The 13,853-nt window shown below is 53.4% G+C and overlaps 1 protein-coding gene across 1 annotated transcript in view; it reads right to left on the bottom strand.

The window, feature by feature from the left end:
* The window catches only part of PIK3R6 (phosphoinositide-3-kinase regulatory subunit 6), a 37,047-nt gene extending 35,202 nt beyond the window's left edge, over positions 1-1,845 (bottom strand). Inside the window, exon 1 of the mRNA XM_075111036.1 lies at positions 1,653-1,845. The gene's annotated coding sequence lies outside the window, so the exon portion shown is untranslated. The remainder of the gene's footprint in view (positions 1-1,652) is intronic.
* Positions 1,846-13,853: the final 12,008 nt, after the last annotated feature.

The following is a 13,853-nucleotide window of genomic DNA, read 5'->3' on the forward strand; positions in this document are numbered from 1 at the left end:
AGCCCAGGTCTCGCCGGAACAGCTTGAGGCTTTGCAGCCTCGAGCTATTTCCTTGGGTCAAATTAACATTTGAGAGAAAACCGTGCAGTTTGAACAGGTTCATGTGACAGAGCAGAGGCTGGCCATATATTTCACCAGACTGACCCGTGTTTTCTTCCATTGCCATTGTAGGATATACCTTTAGATGTTTGGCAGGGCCCTAAGCTGTAAAGGCTGAACAATGTCCCATGGATTTGAGCCATCCACAGAGGAACTCGGAAACCGTTTGAGAAAGCCTTGGGATCCATGTACTCGCTCCACAACCAAAGTACCAAACAAGTACACGCCTAAAAATTTGTGTAGTGCTCAGAGATGATAAATCAGTCCTTGAAGTCTAGAGGAATTTGTGTTTCTGTGTTCAGCTTTAGTTAAGAGGCAGAAAAGAAAAGCTGCTGCTACGGTGCATAGATGCTCAGAGAGCTCCCATGGGAGGGCAACAGCATCCCGGGGAGGCGAGCAGTCAAAGCGCAATGGCTTGGCCTCAGTGCCTCTGATGCAGCCAGAGGAAAACACTCAGCAGGGCACAGCGGGGAGGAGTACTAAACCTTGCCGGGTGCACAGAGATGGCTCATCTACATATTTTTGAAGCTCAGGCCCTGAGAACTCCCCTTTTTGTTTCCTTTCTGGACAGGGCTGCTGCGCTCTCCTTGTTATCGCCACTACCATCGCTGTTTATTGCCGTGTCAGTGCTGCAGCGCTCAGGGCCCCCAAGGGACAGATGAGGCCCCAGGCCAAGGGGAGGGGAAGCCGGGCAGCCACACGACTGCACAAACAGCCGGCGCCTGGGCGTGCGCCACCCCAGCCACCCCCAGGCTGCAGCAAAAGCCAGAGCACAACCTCCCCCCGGGGCTGGATGCGTGAGCACTGCCTGGCCTACGGGGCAAGGCGCTGGAAGGGGGGAGCCCCAGCAGTGCCGGGGCAAGAGCCGGTGATGGCCGGGAGCTGCTCTGGGCAGGTGAATCCGTTCCTTGCAACTGGGAGTCATTTCACACAGAGCAAAATGAATAAGCATGAGCTAGTGCTGAAACAGCCCCAAGTCAGTGATGTAATTCACTCACCCCATCTGGGCTGAGCAGCAAGGAGTTGCTGGCTGTCTGCAGGCTGTGCATGGGGGATGCGTGTGCAGCAAGCGGCTGGGGACCTTGAACAAGTACCAGAGCAGTAACAACATCAAAACTACCCGTGTCTTCTCCAGGGGCACAGCCAGCCAAGTCCCCTGGAGACAGACTCCAGGGCAAACCCTGTGTTTCCCACCAGGACCCCACTTGCTGGTGGGGTGCAGCAGGGGAAGCTTGCACAAATGCTCCCTTCCTACAGAGAAGCAGCACCTTCCTCTTCTTCAGCATCATCAGTGCCCCCTCCCCTAATTCACCCTGAGAAAGCAAAGCAAAACAACCCTGTTCAAAGGCTTTCCAGGGTCTTTCATCCACAGGGATGCAGCACTCACACCGCCAACTGCTAAGACATAAAGGACTCCCCAGTAAAAGCACAGCACTGGGGACCAGCAGAGCAGCAGGTCTCCCTCAAACGAGCAGAGAGAAGGCAAGACAGAGGATAAGCACTGCATTTCCCCATGCACAGACCCAGGAGCAATGCACCCTCCAGGAATCTACCTGCTTCTTCAGGGCAGGCACCGGGGAGCCCAGCGAGTCACACGCGCACCCGATGTCCCATCCAGCGCTGGGGGAGCAGAGCGGGGTGCCAGAGGAGTCATCACAGGGTCCGCTCTGCCCGGTGAGGAGGTCAGTGGGTGCCGGGAGAGCGTTGGGGCACCCGCCGGGCTCTGCAGCACACTTCAAAGTCTGCAAAGTGAAAAGGGAAGCGCCGGAGTTATTTCAAGACAACTTCCTCTTTCATAGAGAAGTTCCTCAAGGAGAAAGCTGTCCCCATGCAGGTCGCGCTCGCCTGGTGCTTTCCAGACATGCAGGAGCAGGCATAAGAGGGCTTAGCCGTGCCCTGCCTTTAATAACCCAGAACCAGCCATGCAGGTCAGGCTGCTCTGGGACGAGCCTGTCCCGGGGCAGAGGCAGTGAGCCCTGGTGCTGGCACAGCCTCCGCCATGCCGCCGACCACCCCGCGCGGGGGCAGCTCCTCTGGTGCTGCCGCCTCCCAGCCCAGGCAGAGAGAGTGCCTGCGGCTGCACACCCAGCACCTCGAAATAAACAGTGTTGCTACGAGAGACAAGGAGGAGTCTGTCCAAGGAGACACTTTTCCAGCTCCCTGTTCCAAGCATGGTGTTTTGTGCCTCTGCCAGCACCTCCCGCCCAGAGCATCTCGTACACAACTGCTTTTGCTCAATGCCAGGCCCTGCAGCTGCCCAGAGCAGCCCCTGCGTGCCTGCTGCCACACGGGGATGCAGCCTGGGCAGGGGATGCCCGGCCCCTTCTGGAACACGTTCGCAGAGGAATTTGACATTGCATTGACAGAGGTGTTGGCTGGAGCCGGTCTGGCTGTGCTCAGCAGGGCATCATGTTGTCACCACGTGTGACTCTGTGTCAGCAGTGCAGCTCCCAAGATGAGCCCAAATGAGGCCCCAGGTGAGGCTGCTCAGGGCTGCTGAGGTCCGTCGGCGCCCTGACGCTCAGCTAGGGCTGAGACCCATTTGCACATGGAAGGGATGCATCGACCCGGCCAACCCAGCCCAAAACAGGAGATAAACGGTCATCCCTATGGGGTGTGGGCGCAGGGCTGGGATGAACCCACCAGCTCTGCCAGTCCAGCCGGCTGATGGAGCATGTGTGCATGCCCCACGCTCCACTGCGCAGAGTGCTCCGGAAAGTTCGTTAGCACTGGCTGACCCCTCCAGTCAGCGACTGCCACAAAGAGCGCTGGCCCCGATACGGCCAGGGCCTGCTAGAACAGCTCATCGCCCCCAGTGTTACCTAGAGCAGTGCTTGAGGTGCTGAGCTCTTGTGGGTAAGTGGGTTGGAGGGAGAAAGTGCTTATAGAGGGAGTGTGGGAACTGCAGCTGATACTGTATCACTTCCCATCTTCTTTTACATGAGAAAAAGCATTAGGTATAGTTACATACCTGGGCCCCAGATTTAAAAATAACCTACTTCCTTCCTGACTGGGAAAGACAGGCAGGAGGAGGCAGTTTAACTGGCTGTCAGTGTTACTTGCATTCAATTCCCACTCGTTGCACTGGTGCCAAGTTGCTGCGCTGAGCAGCATCCCCCTTCCCCTGGCGGGCTCGCCGCCCCGCGCGCTGAGCAGCCGTCCTGCGGGCAGGAAGGCTCCAGGGAAACAACAGCAGCACACAACAGCAAACGATAACATCCTCATTTCCCCTGTCTTGTTTTCATTCACGTTCGCTCCCATTCATGAAGGACACACACACACGTGTCCTGGCCCCGGTAAAGAATCGCTGCAGAGCACAGCGGCACCGGCGGATCCCAGCCCAGCCCTATGGGCAGTGTGGTTGTGGCATATACATGTGGGATCTGTTTGCAAATCCTTGTCCCTGCTAGCATCAGAATTAGCTTCTTTAACATGCCCAGGCTAAGGTTTTGGCTATCACTGTTTAATAGCTTATTGTCCCATGCCTGTCCGTCAGTGCTGATGCCATACTGCATCTGTCCTTCCTCAGCAGGAGTTACCCAGCGTGGAGCTCCAGCCACAGGCGGGAACCGCCACGCAGATATTGTTTCCCGTGCAAATGCCAGAGGAAAGCGAGCTGTGAAGCCAATGCACTGACACGAGCGGGGGTACGAGCCCCACGTGCTTGCATAGGAGGGGAAAAGGGTGGCACCAGCTACATGGCAGCCTTTTATCAGATGTGCTCTTGCTTTGGTAATGCTTCAGAAGCATCCTTCAAGGCCGGGATCTCCCACTTGCTGCTGGATGTTTTCACTCCTCACCTCTCACCAGGGCCCTGCAGGTCCCAAACCTTCATGCTCCCCTTATTTTTGCTAGAACCGGACTCTCTCCCGCTGGAGAGAGGATGCCAGTGAGCTTCCTTGGACTGTTCCCATAGCACACCCCCTGCATGCCCCTCATTGCCATCAACTTTGGGATCCCAACCCAAAATTCATTTAGCTAAAGGGCCCTTCTGGAGACCTTCCCCTCCTGCCATTTCTGTACGTGTCCTCTCTACTCATAGCACGGCTGGATTTCAGCATCAGCCCTCCCCCAAGTGTAGGGCCACGTTCTACTGTGGCAACACGTGTAACAGGGAGGAAGGTGTTGGTTCTCTGTGTTTTCTGTAACGAGCTGCCTGTTAGCAGCTGATATCATTAGACATTGAAACACAGCTGACCGTCACTCTGAGAACAGGATGGGGAACTGTTAAATCACCCCAAATACCATCAGGCCTCTGCCAACCTGTGCTGGCAACAGCAAGAGGAAGAGCCAGGTATGATTCCACTCAAACAAAGGCTTCATTCAGAAGACCAAAAAAAAAAAAAAAGTATTAAGGAAAGAACCAAAATAAAGTAGAGAGAGAGCTTCTTGCATGGCAAGCAGCGTGGACCAGGTATAAAACAGCTCTTTGTCCCTGCAAACGCCCTCCTTTATGACTTACAGGTATTACAGGAGCACCATAAAGGGCCATGCCTGTACAATTCTGTGCATGAATGGGTTACACAACAATTTTGAACAGGTCTGAATCTCTGTCACGTGGAGGAAGTCTGTCTCCCAAAATAAACAGAAAAAGGTCACCTGAAGCATTAATTCAGAAGGTGCTTTCCAGCCTGGAGAGGAGTTTACTGTCCAGAAAGGGGCTTTCCTTCTGTAGGAGCAGGGCACAGCCCTGTCTCCTCTTGAGACAGTACAGCTGCCGGCGCCTGAACCCGTGCCAGCAGCAGCAGCTCCCCACCAGAGAGCACGTTGCACAGCCGCCGGGCCGTGACGCGCCGACAGCGGCCAGGGCTGGCTCGCTCCCGGCCGTCACCCCCCGGTGCCTCGCAGCTGCGCGCGGGGCCCCCGGCGCCTCGCAGCGCCTCGCCCGGCACCGGCACCGGTGGGGCTGATGGAGCGCGGGCGGCGATGCCGGGGCTGGCAGCGAGCAGGGCCAGTGGAGACGGAGATGCTTCTCCTCCCCATCATAGCGCTGACACCCAGCTCGCATTTTGGCTGCTGCTCCACACCCTGCAAACGCACAAAGGTTCCTGTCAGAGGAGAGCTCTGGACACCTCTCCTCTTGCCCTAGTTTCCATTCGTGGATGCTTTATTTTTCCCTGCTTTAATTTTCCATCATTACGTGGCTGCTTTAATAACATACCTAGCAAGTCAACCGAGTTTCTGAGGGAAGCAAAGGTATTTGTGCAAAGAAAACGATGGTGTTTCAGCTCTGCTGCTTCTAAATCACCCATCCTGCAGGGAAACCTCCTCCTGGCAGATCTCCAAATCCCCAACGCTTCAGTCAATGGATGAGTTTCTTGCAGTTTATAAGGGAACAGGTCACAAACCAAGCGCTGTTTTGGGGTTGCATCTCTATCTTCCACCCTGGAATTCAGCTCAATTCTAGTTTTACTCCAGCTCTAGCAAGTAAAGAAGATGGGGGGATTTGGGGAGAGGGAAAGCCAAGCAAACAGCCAGTTTGATGGTATTTAAGTTGCCTTTTTCATTTCTTCAGGCTAAGCCATCTCCTTATAAGGAGATAGCAGCAGCAGAAATTAATAATAAATCATGGACTTTCCAAGTCTGAGCAACATCTCAGTACGTCCTGCTAGGGTGGAAAATATCATCTTATTTGATAAAGACTGTGCAGGTACTAGCGCCAGGGGTCGTGACTGCTCACCTACAGGTTAATTACAGCTTTGACAATCCAAGCAAATTGGCTGCGATAAGCATAAGCAAACAGCTGATAAGAAACCAGCAAGCTTTGTCTTTTCATCCCGTCCAGAGACCAGCTCCCACCATCCTCAGGGCTGCCCGGTACCACACAGCCATCCCGCAGCGCAGGCGATGGACCGCTGCGAGCTGAGGTTACCCACTCGTGAGCAGGAAACTCTGAGGCACCTGTAGGAAACGGGTCTGGCAACGCTGGTGGGTGCTGCAGCCGCCTCGTGCCGATGAGCTGGGCGCGCCTGTGCTCGCATGGTTGTCAGTGACTTGCTAGTGCTGAGGAAGAGATCGGCCAGTTGAAATGGTGAGAGACTGCTTTTTGTCCAAAATCTCAAGTGCTGCGTGCACGTACGCCAAGGGCTATAGGTTTCCGCTGCCCGCTGCTCGCACCTCCCGGGATCTTCTTCCAGGAATTTACGGCTCTCCCGTGGGTACCAAGGTGACAGTCTTGGAATGAGATCAAATCCTCGAGCTTATCGGTTCTGCCAGCGATAGCATGCAACAGGAAACAGCTCTTTTTATCACAGCCACTCTGCTCCACTTGACTCATTGAGCTGATAAGCTGAGTGGAGAAGCTGTTTCTACAGTTGTTTTTCAGGATGGACGAGCAGGGCTTTTGAAATGCTGCTTGAGCTTCCAAGTTGCTGCGTAAGGCAGAGAAAGGGGCAGGCTGTTTCTTAATCCCAAGGCTTGCTTTATTGGAGAATCCCAGGACAAGGCTGGACCCAGAAACCAGCCCCCAGCGCACGCCCAAGGCACGATGACCACCTCTGCTCCCCCTGCGTGGCCGTCCCTACCCGCTCACCCTGCTTAACCTGAACGTTTCCTGCAACGTCCCCTATCATCACCCTTCTCCAGTTGACTCTAAACATTACAGCTCCCCTCGGGGGCCACGTTGTCCACCATTTGGCAGTTCACAGAGGAAAGAGGGTGGACCTGACTGTTTCATGCCAGTGGTGCTCCTCTTTATGCTGGTGAAGCCTGACCTGTGACATGCGGGTGGGATACAGCAGCTCAGAGCCAGCTTGTCATCCCCAGCATCCCCACAGCTTTTGCAGCAGAACTGTTGCCTCCCCGGCCGCTCCCCGACCCCTACCATGTAGCTGCCTCTCCTGCCCAAGTGAAATCTTGGCGCTTGTCCCTCTTGAACAGCAGCCTATGGAGAGGTAAAAAAACTGGACTCAGCTCAGTCCACTTTAAATTCCAGTTCTCCACTGGAGTCACCACCCTGCTCAGCCTCACCTATGAAGGCAATTCAGATGCTTTTTACTCCATCTCCCATCTCAATAGTGACTAGGTTGGAAAGCCCCAGCAGCGGGACAGGCCCTGCACAGCCACCTTCCTCCATCCTCCCAGCCTGGCACTGAACCTGTGCTCAGACCACGGACGCTGGCCTCCCATCCAGCTTGTGGTGGATGCACCACGTCTACGTCTCCCCAGCTCCCTTACAGGCAGCACAGGAGAGGCGGCGGCAGAAACTCCCCCACACTCAGACATCCTCGGGGTAGGTTGTGCTGCCATAGGAGCAAAACCGTATTTGTTTAAGACAGTTTGGTTCCGATAAATCCCTCACTTCTCTGTTCTTTCCAGGTACTTGCAAAGGGTTGGTTTGTTTGCGCTGGCATTTTCCCAGCAGTTGAACTAAGCTGCGAGAGCTCCAGCTCCTTCCCCCTTTTTAAAGGCCAGTCCTTCACTTGTCCTTCTCCAGTCTCACAACCTCACTTTTTCCCTACCTATTCCCCAAAGTCACTGCAAGAGGGAGCCCTTAGCTGAATCCTGAAGTACCTTGGCAGCAATTTCTTCACGTCAGGTGATTTAAAGCATTTAACACCCCTGAGCGCACCTACCTTGCAATAAGGGCACCTGACCCTCCCTGTGTCTGACAGTTACGCTGAAGCTCCCAGCTCCCAGCTGGGCTCTTCCCAGTTCATGCAAACATGCCTTTAACACTTTTCAATATCATCCATGGACAGCTTTCCCTTTTCAGCAAGGACTTGACCAGCTTTCCCTTGTCTATCTCTCACCGCTAACATGCTCACAGGGCGAGCGTACGTGGCTGTCATGCTCCTGGAGCCCAGGGCCTCCTTCACCTTCCCTAACGCTGAGATGCTCCCGGCTTTGCTCTTTGTCTCCTGCTTTCATCCCAGCGGTGTCCTCGCTGTGGCGGGTCAGGGAGGAGCCGGCAGCTCAGCCAGGCAGGTCTGGTACCGAATGTCCTCTCTTTCCCCCACAATGGGAAGATCTGCATGTGGCGGGTGAGGAAAATGATGTTGCCCTCCTGAGTGAGCCATGGGGGGATCTACTGGTGTCACCCAGCGGAAGTGAGGGATTGCTGATGCTAGCAGAGATATAGAAAGCTGCTTTTTAAGAAGGAAAAGGGTTTGCTGATACCAACCACTCTCTCTTACCTTTGCAGTTATGAAGCATTTCCCCACTGGAGTCCCTTCGTTGGTGCTGCCTTATCCCTGTTAGGTCTGTCTCTGCTTCACAGACCAGCTCCGCATTTCTTAAACTGGGACATCACCACTAGGTAAAACAGGTTTGTTTTAAACACATCAACAATATGACAAACTATTTTATTGATTTACTATTTCCTTTTTCTCCTCCCTCTTCCTCACTGCGCAGTTCTCTTTTTCCCTTAAATTCAGCACCTTAGGGAATTTTATTTCATTGGGCTTTTTAAAGCCAGGGTTGGAGAGCTGGGGAAAGAAGACACACAGGTGAAAACCACAAATGAGGAATAAAAGAAATGATGACAAATGAAGCTTGAAAATTCCTCAGAGAATAAACACTTGGCAGCAATAGCTGAAGCATCGCTTTCTAGCACCCCGCAATGGAATGATCACGCCTTTACTAACAAGTTATTTTCCCAGTGTTTCGGTCCGCTCCGGCTGCTGGCAGCCAAAATGCACCTTCCCCTCGGTGGTGGGAACACCGCAGCAGCCTCGGCGAGGCGAGCCGGGGCAGCTCCTCCCGGGCGACCCCGCGGGGCGAGGAAGCGCCGAGCCCCCACGCAGGTGGGGCTGGCCGCGGCGGTGGCGCAGCGGGTGCAGGCGTCCCTGCCCCGAGCGCCCATGGGGATAATGTGGCCCCCACCCACGTCCCGCCCTGGGGGCGAGCTGAGCGTGTGCTGGAGCAAAACCTTCACGGTCGGAGGCTTTTCGCTGCCTGGCTGCGGCTGCTCAGATTTCTGGGCTTTCATTTTCGTGTGTCTGTCGAAAGAGAAACTTTACAAAAAGAGCGCGTATATGCACATGCAGCTACCTGCTCTATCTGGCCAGGGTATATGTTAACAACCAAACCATATCTGTCTCTATCACATTACATACTATAGTTAATAATACACCTGGCAGGCGTGGAGCTGTTTAAGTAAAAGATTCGCACAGACCTGCACACATATCTATATGTTCTTACCATACAAAGTATGTGGAACTATTTTATGTGCCAAAAAATAAATGTGCAGTGTGTAGGTATACATCCACCCACCTGCCCACATCTGTATGGTGTTTTTCATTCATATCACAGCACATACATGCATATACATACACACAAGCTGAATACAACGATTCATTGATAGGTACAGCAAGATAAGCAGGTAGGCAGATAAATACAGTTATTTGTATTTCCTGGCATGGTTTTATGCACAAGGGGTATTGAAAGGCTTTAAAATGACTAATAGATGACTCCATTCATGCAAACCCGAGTCCCACAGCTTGCATATTTAGACACTCTAGTCATATCGGGAGAGTTCAGAAAACATCTCTCACTATCTTAAACTATTTGTAAACACATTCCAATAGAAAGTGAGAAACACAAAGATATCACAACCTCCTTGCGGCCATGTTTTACAATCACCGATCAACAGCCGTTAGCTACACCCACCCTGCCCATCAGAGGATGAGCTATGGGCTGCATCCACCCTGTGGGTGCCCACCCCCACCCCACGGGTGCCCACCCCCACCCTGGCACCAGCTAAACATTCACATGGTTGCTGAGAGCTCTACCCAGGGAGGGAGGGACGGAGGGAAACATAAGCTCAGGCTGTTCCTCCATTGGGCATGCTTCATGTCCCAGGGGAAGGAGCCCTCCTAGCTCAGCCCAGCCACCATGGCCAAGTTGGGGCTGGAAGGGGACAAGGGGACCTGTAGCCCAGCCACAGCGACGGGCTCCAGTCCTCAGCATGCAGCCCACGAGGCTATTCGCTCTCTGCGAGAGGTAACGTGCCCTGAGCATCCCGGGGCAGAGGGCACCGTGCGGAGGCTGCTGGAGCACCTCAGCTTGGCCCCACAAAAACTGTCACATATGCACGAGGCAAGCCACTCCTTACTGATGGCTTTCAGGAAACAGAAGTGTAGAGGGACAGGTTAGAAGCCAGACATCTTGCACCCAGCCCAGGCTGTCTTTGGTCTGAGGCACTGGAACAGTTACTGTAAGGGTCTTGGTTACACACAGGCTTGAGTCACAGGTAGCTCCTTAGGACAGGAAGAGGTTAGCTTCTAATTAAAGATTAGCACATATTTCCTTCTGCAGTAGCTGAGAAGTTAAACAGAGATGGAATCTCAGCTATCGCTCAAGCTTTCCCCCACCCAGATTTTTCATGTCAGTTCCAGTGTGTCACATCTCAGAGGAACCACACACCTTTCAGTCACCCAGTCGCAGCAGGAAGGGGTTCAGATGACGGTCTGGAGTACGCAGAGATATGAGACTGTGCCTGTACTCAGTCCCTTCCTTCATCCCTTGCCCAGTCTCCCAGGGACTGGCTGCAGACCACTGCATTCATCACCACAGCTTTAGATAGCCCATTGCTTCCTGTACCAAGTGCACCACTAAAACAAGCCAAAAGACAGCGGCAAAAATCTAATCAGTGGCTTTAGAATTACAGTTCAGCTGGGAAGGAAAACCCTCAATGGGCTGAACTTTCTTCTAGGAACCTCTCACAAGAGCATCCTGGCCTCCAGCAGTTTAACGTGGACCACTGTTGATAGTAAGTCAACACAGAGACCAGCTATGGGAAAAAAAACATAAACTTTTGTACAGGGAAAGTACTGATGATTCAGGGTCTCATTTTTCCCTGCAGGTCAGCAGGCAGCGGGTGCCCACACACAGCGCAGATGGGCAGCACCGAGTGACCCACGCCTGGGAGATGTGACAGAGCCTGCCATCAGCAAAGACCTCCCAAGTACGCCAGAGCGTGGAGGACCCAGGGTCCTAGGTATCCTGACAGATCCATCCACAAATTTCTGGTTACAAGGACATTGTCTCAGCCTGCAGTTCATAGGTGCCTCCTACAAAGGCTCCAGACACAGCCAGAAGCAGGACTAGTCCTTCCGAGAACAGTATTTGACTGGCTGAGCCACCCTGCCCGTGGTCCTCTCTGCGGGTGGAAACGCCAGCTAAATACACTGCATTACACTGGCCCATTGTGTCCAGAAAGTTTTATGCACTCGAACCCAAGTCTAGGTTATCCTAGAGCAGGGTAAACACCACAAAATATTTGTCATGCCTGCTTTGATTTGGATTTCAGTTTTCAGACATGTTTGCTCTGGCAACACCCCTTCAGCTTTTGCATTTCTTCCTGAGTGTTGCAGGGGTGATGCCTGCGGAGGGGAGAGGGGATTACAAGGGCACAGAGGAAGAAAGCGAGGTCAGGATTGGCACAGAAAAGCCCGCCCCATCCCTCCTGCGGTCAGTCCTGCACCAGCGAGCACAGGCATACGTGCTGCATCTGACCATATTGATAATTACACAACTTTGCATCATTAACACGCCGTTACTCTTCTTGAGTGAATTTTCCCTGCTAGGAAAACTCCATTCCTCATGCAGACACGGGGAGCCATTTTAACTTTTAATTATCATTAATTAGCACAAGAAAGATAAGGACAGTGGAGCAGCAGGCATTGCCAAGGGAGATAAACAGCTGCCTGCAGCCCAGAAATGTTTCACTTGTCCAGCTTTGCTCTTGTTAGGCCTGAGCAAAGGTCAGCCTTGAGACAAGCAGGGAGTCAGATGCCCTTTTCAGTCACGGGTGCTGGCCAAAACCCTTAAGGAATTAGCAAAATTCACAGAAATTTCCAATATTTTCTGCTTTACAGCTGCCTGTAAGAGCAGCTCAATCACGCACATGGGAAACAGCCTGATCTACCAGCAGCGAAACCTGCAGCCACAAGAGGGAACTAGGGCAGGGAGGTTGGCAGAAGACGCTATTCCCTGAATTTTCTCCCTTTTCTTCTGAAAGCTCTGGATTATTAGCAGGCTCTCGATCAACCCCTCTGGGTCAGGCAGAGCCTGTCCCTTGGCAGAGGGGTGAATTTGGCCGTCGTGCCGGGGCTCGGTTAGCCACGCTCGGGGCTCGCGGCCAGCAGGACTGAGCCGCCCCCAGGTGCCCCCGCTTCGGCTGAAGGTGATCTGAGCTGCGGCGACGGGAGCGGACAGGCAGCAGGCAGACAGAAAGGAGGGGACGGTGTTTGTGGGGCTGTGACCTCTAACCAAGGAGGTGCCCTGGGCACGTTAATCCTAATCCTGTAACGGTATTCGGTGACTGAGAGCTGCCACGAAGCCTGACTCTGCTCCTTCTTGCTACAGCTGAGAGCAAATAAGCACCTTTGAAATACCTCCTTTTAAGACATCTCCTGCCAACAGTCCAATTCATCCCCCATGACCCCCATCCCCAGGTCCCTGTAGGCTTCCCCTGGCATGCCCCATAGCTGCCACTGTCTCTCTGCAGGGCGTCTGGAAATGCCACCCATGAAACCACGCGTTTGTCTACCAGGAAGCAAGAGCTCAAGAGGAAGGTTTGCCCTGGCGCTTCTGACAAACGAGCTGAGCACGAGGAAGGGATGAGAGGTGTCAAGCTGCACAAGGCTGTGGGCAGGTCCCTACACCCAGGTGAAGTGCCCCATCACCGACCAAATGCTTGGGCTGCTCTTGGCCCAGCCTGGGTGCAGGCTCCAGCTCTCTCCAGGCAGCCGTCCTGAGCCTGAGCCTGGCAGACCTCTGCTCACCTCTGGCAGACCGCGTGAACGTTGCAGGCAAACTTCTTCCCCAACATGACACTAAAGCTAAAGAGAAGTCAGTCTAAACAAACACTGTATTTAGGTGCAAATGTATTTTTCCTTCATCCAAATGCTTCAAGAAGCAACTGTCAGTGTTTGGGAGCATTCATCATGCCTCACAGCAACGTCTCCATCCAGACAGCCTGACGGTGACCTACTCAGACCATGGAAGGTGGGTTCTATTGCCCCACCTGCCAAAAGAGGACGGCAGCTGCATTTTCTCTTTCAGAGGAATATCTTAATGTCTTTATAATAGTGAATCCAGCATAGGCATCCTCATTCCTGCCTATTAATGCTAATTCATTCTGTATTCCTAATTAGCCACCAGACCAGATCTGGCCACTTAAGGACCCCTTCTCTGCATGATCACTGGCTTATGTTGTTCTCCACCTCATGCACTAAAACATCTCCATCCTTGAAGCTATTCAAACCTTGGCTGGACCCTGAGCAACCTGATTGATGCTGCCTGCATGGGTTAAGCTCTTTGCTCCCTGCCAGCACTGAGCCATGGCAGCTCTGGGGTGGCAGGTTTGGCTCTTGCCCAACTCACACCCAACCGGCACCTGACGCACGTATCGGCGCTGGGACGCTCCTTGTGCTGGCGAGGTGAAGCTGTGGGGATCACACCAGTGAAGATGAGGAGCACCTATGCGCAAAGTGCCACTGGAGAAGACCAGAAGATGGAGGGTCACCTCCGATGGTGGGTGGGGAGAGGTCGCCCCGTAGTGCTTTCCCACACCACATCGCAGCTCACCAGTGGCGGAGCACATCCCACTCCAGCTGTGCCAAGTCCAGCAGCTTCGACTGAGCTGACTGTGGGACGATAACCCCTGACAGATCATTTCCAGCTGCCACTGCGCCTTGGGAAATTAACACATAAAAAACCCCAAGGCACTTTTTTTGGTATAAGCTATTCCATTCAGGAAGCCAACGTAAGTTGGTGGTCCCAGCCTGAAACACTGAACAGACCTAACT

This window comes from Phalacrocorax aristotelis, chromosome 16 (genome assembly GCF_949628215.1).
Source record: "Phalacrocorax aristotelis chromosome 16, bGulAri2.1, whole genome shotgun sequence".
Classification (NCBI taxonomy): domain Eukaryota; kingdom Metazoa; phylum Chordata; class Aves; order Suliformes; family Phalacrocoracidae; genus Phalacrocorax; species Phalacrocorax aristotelis.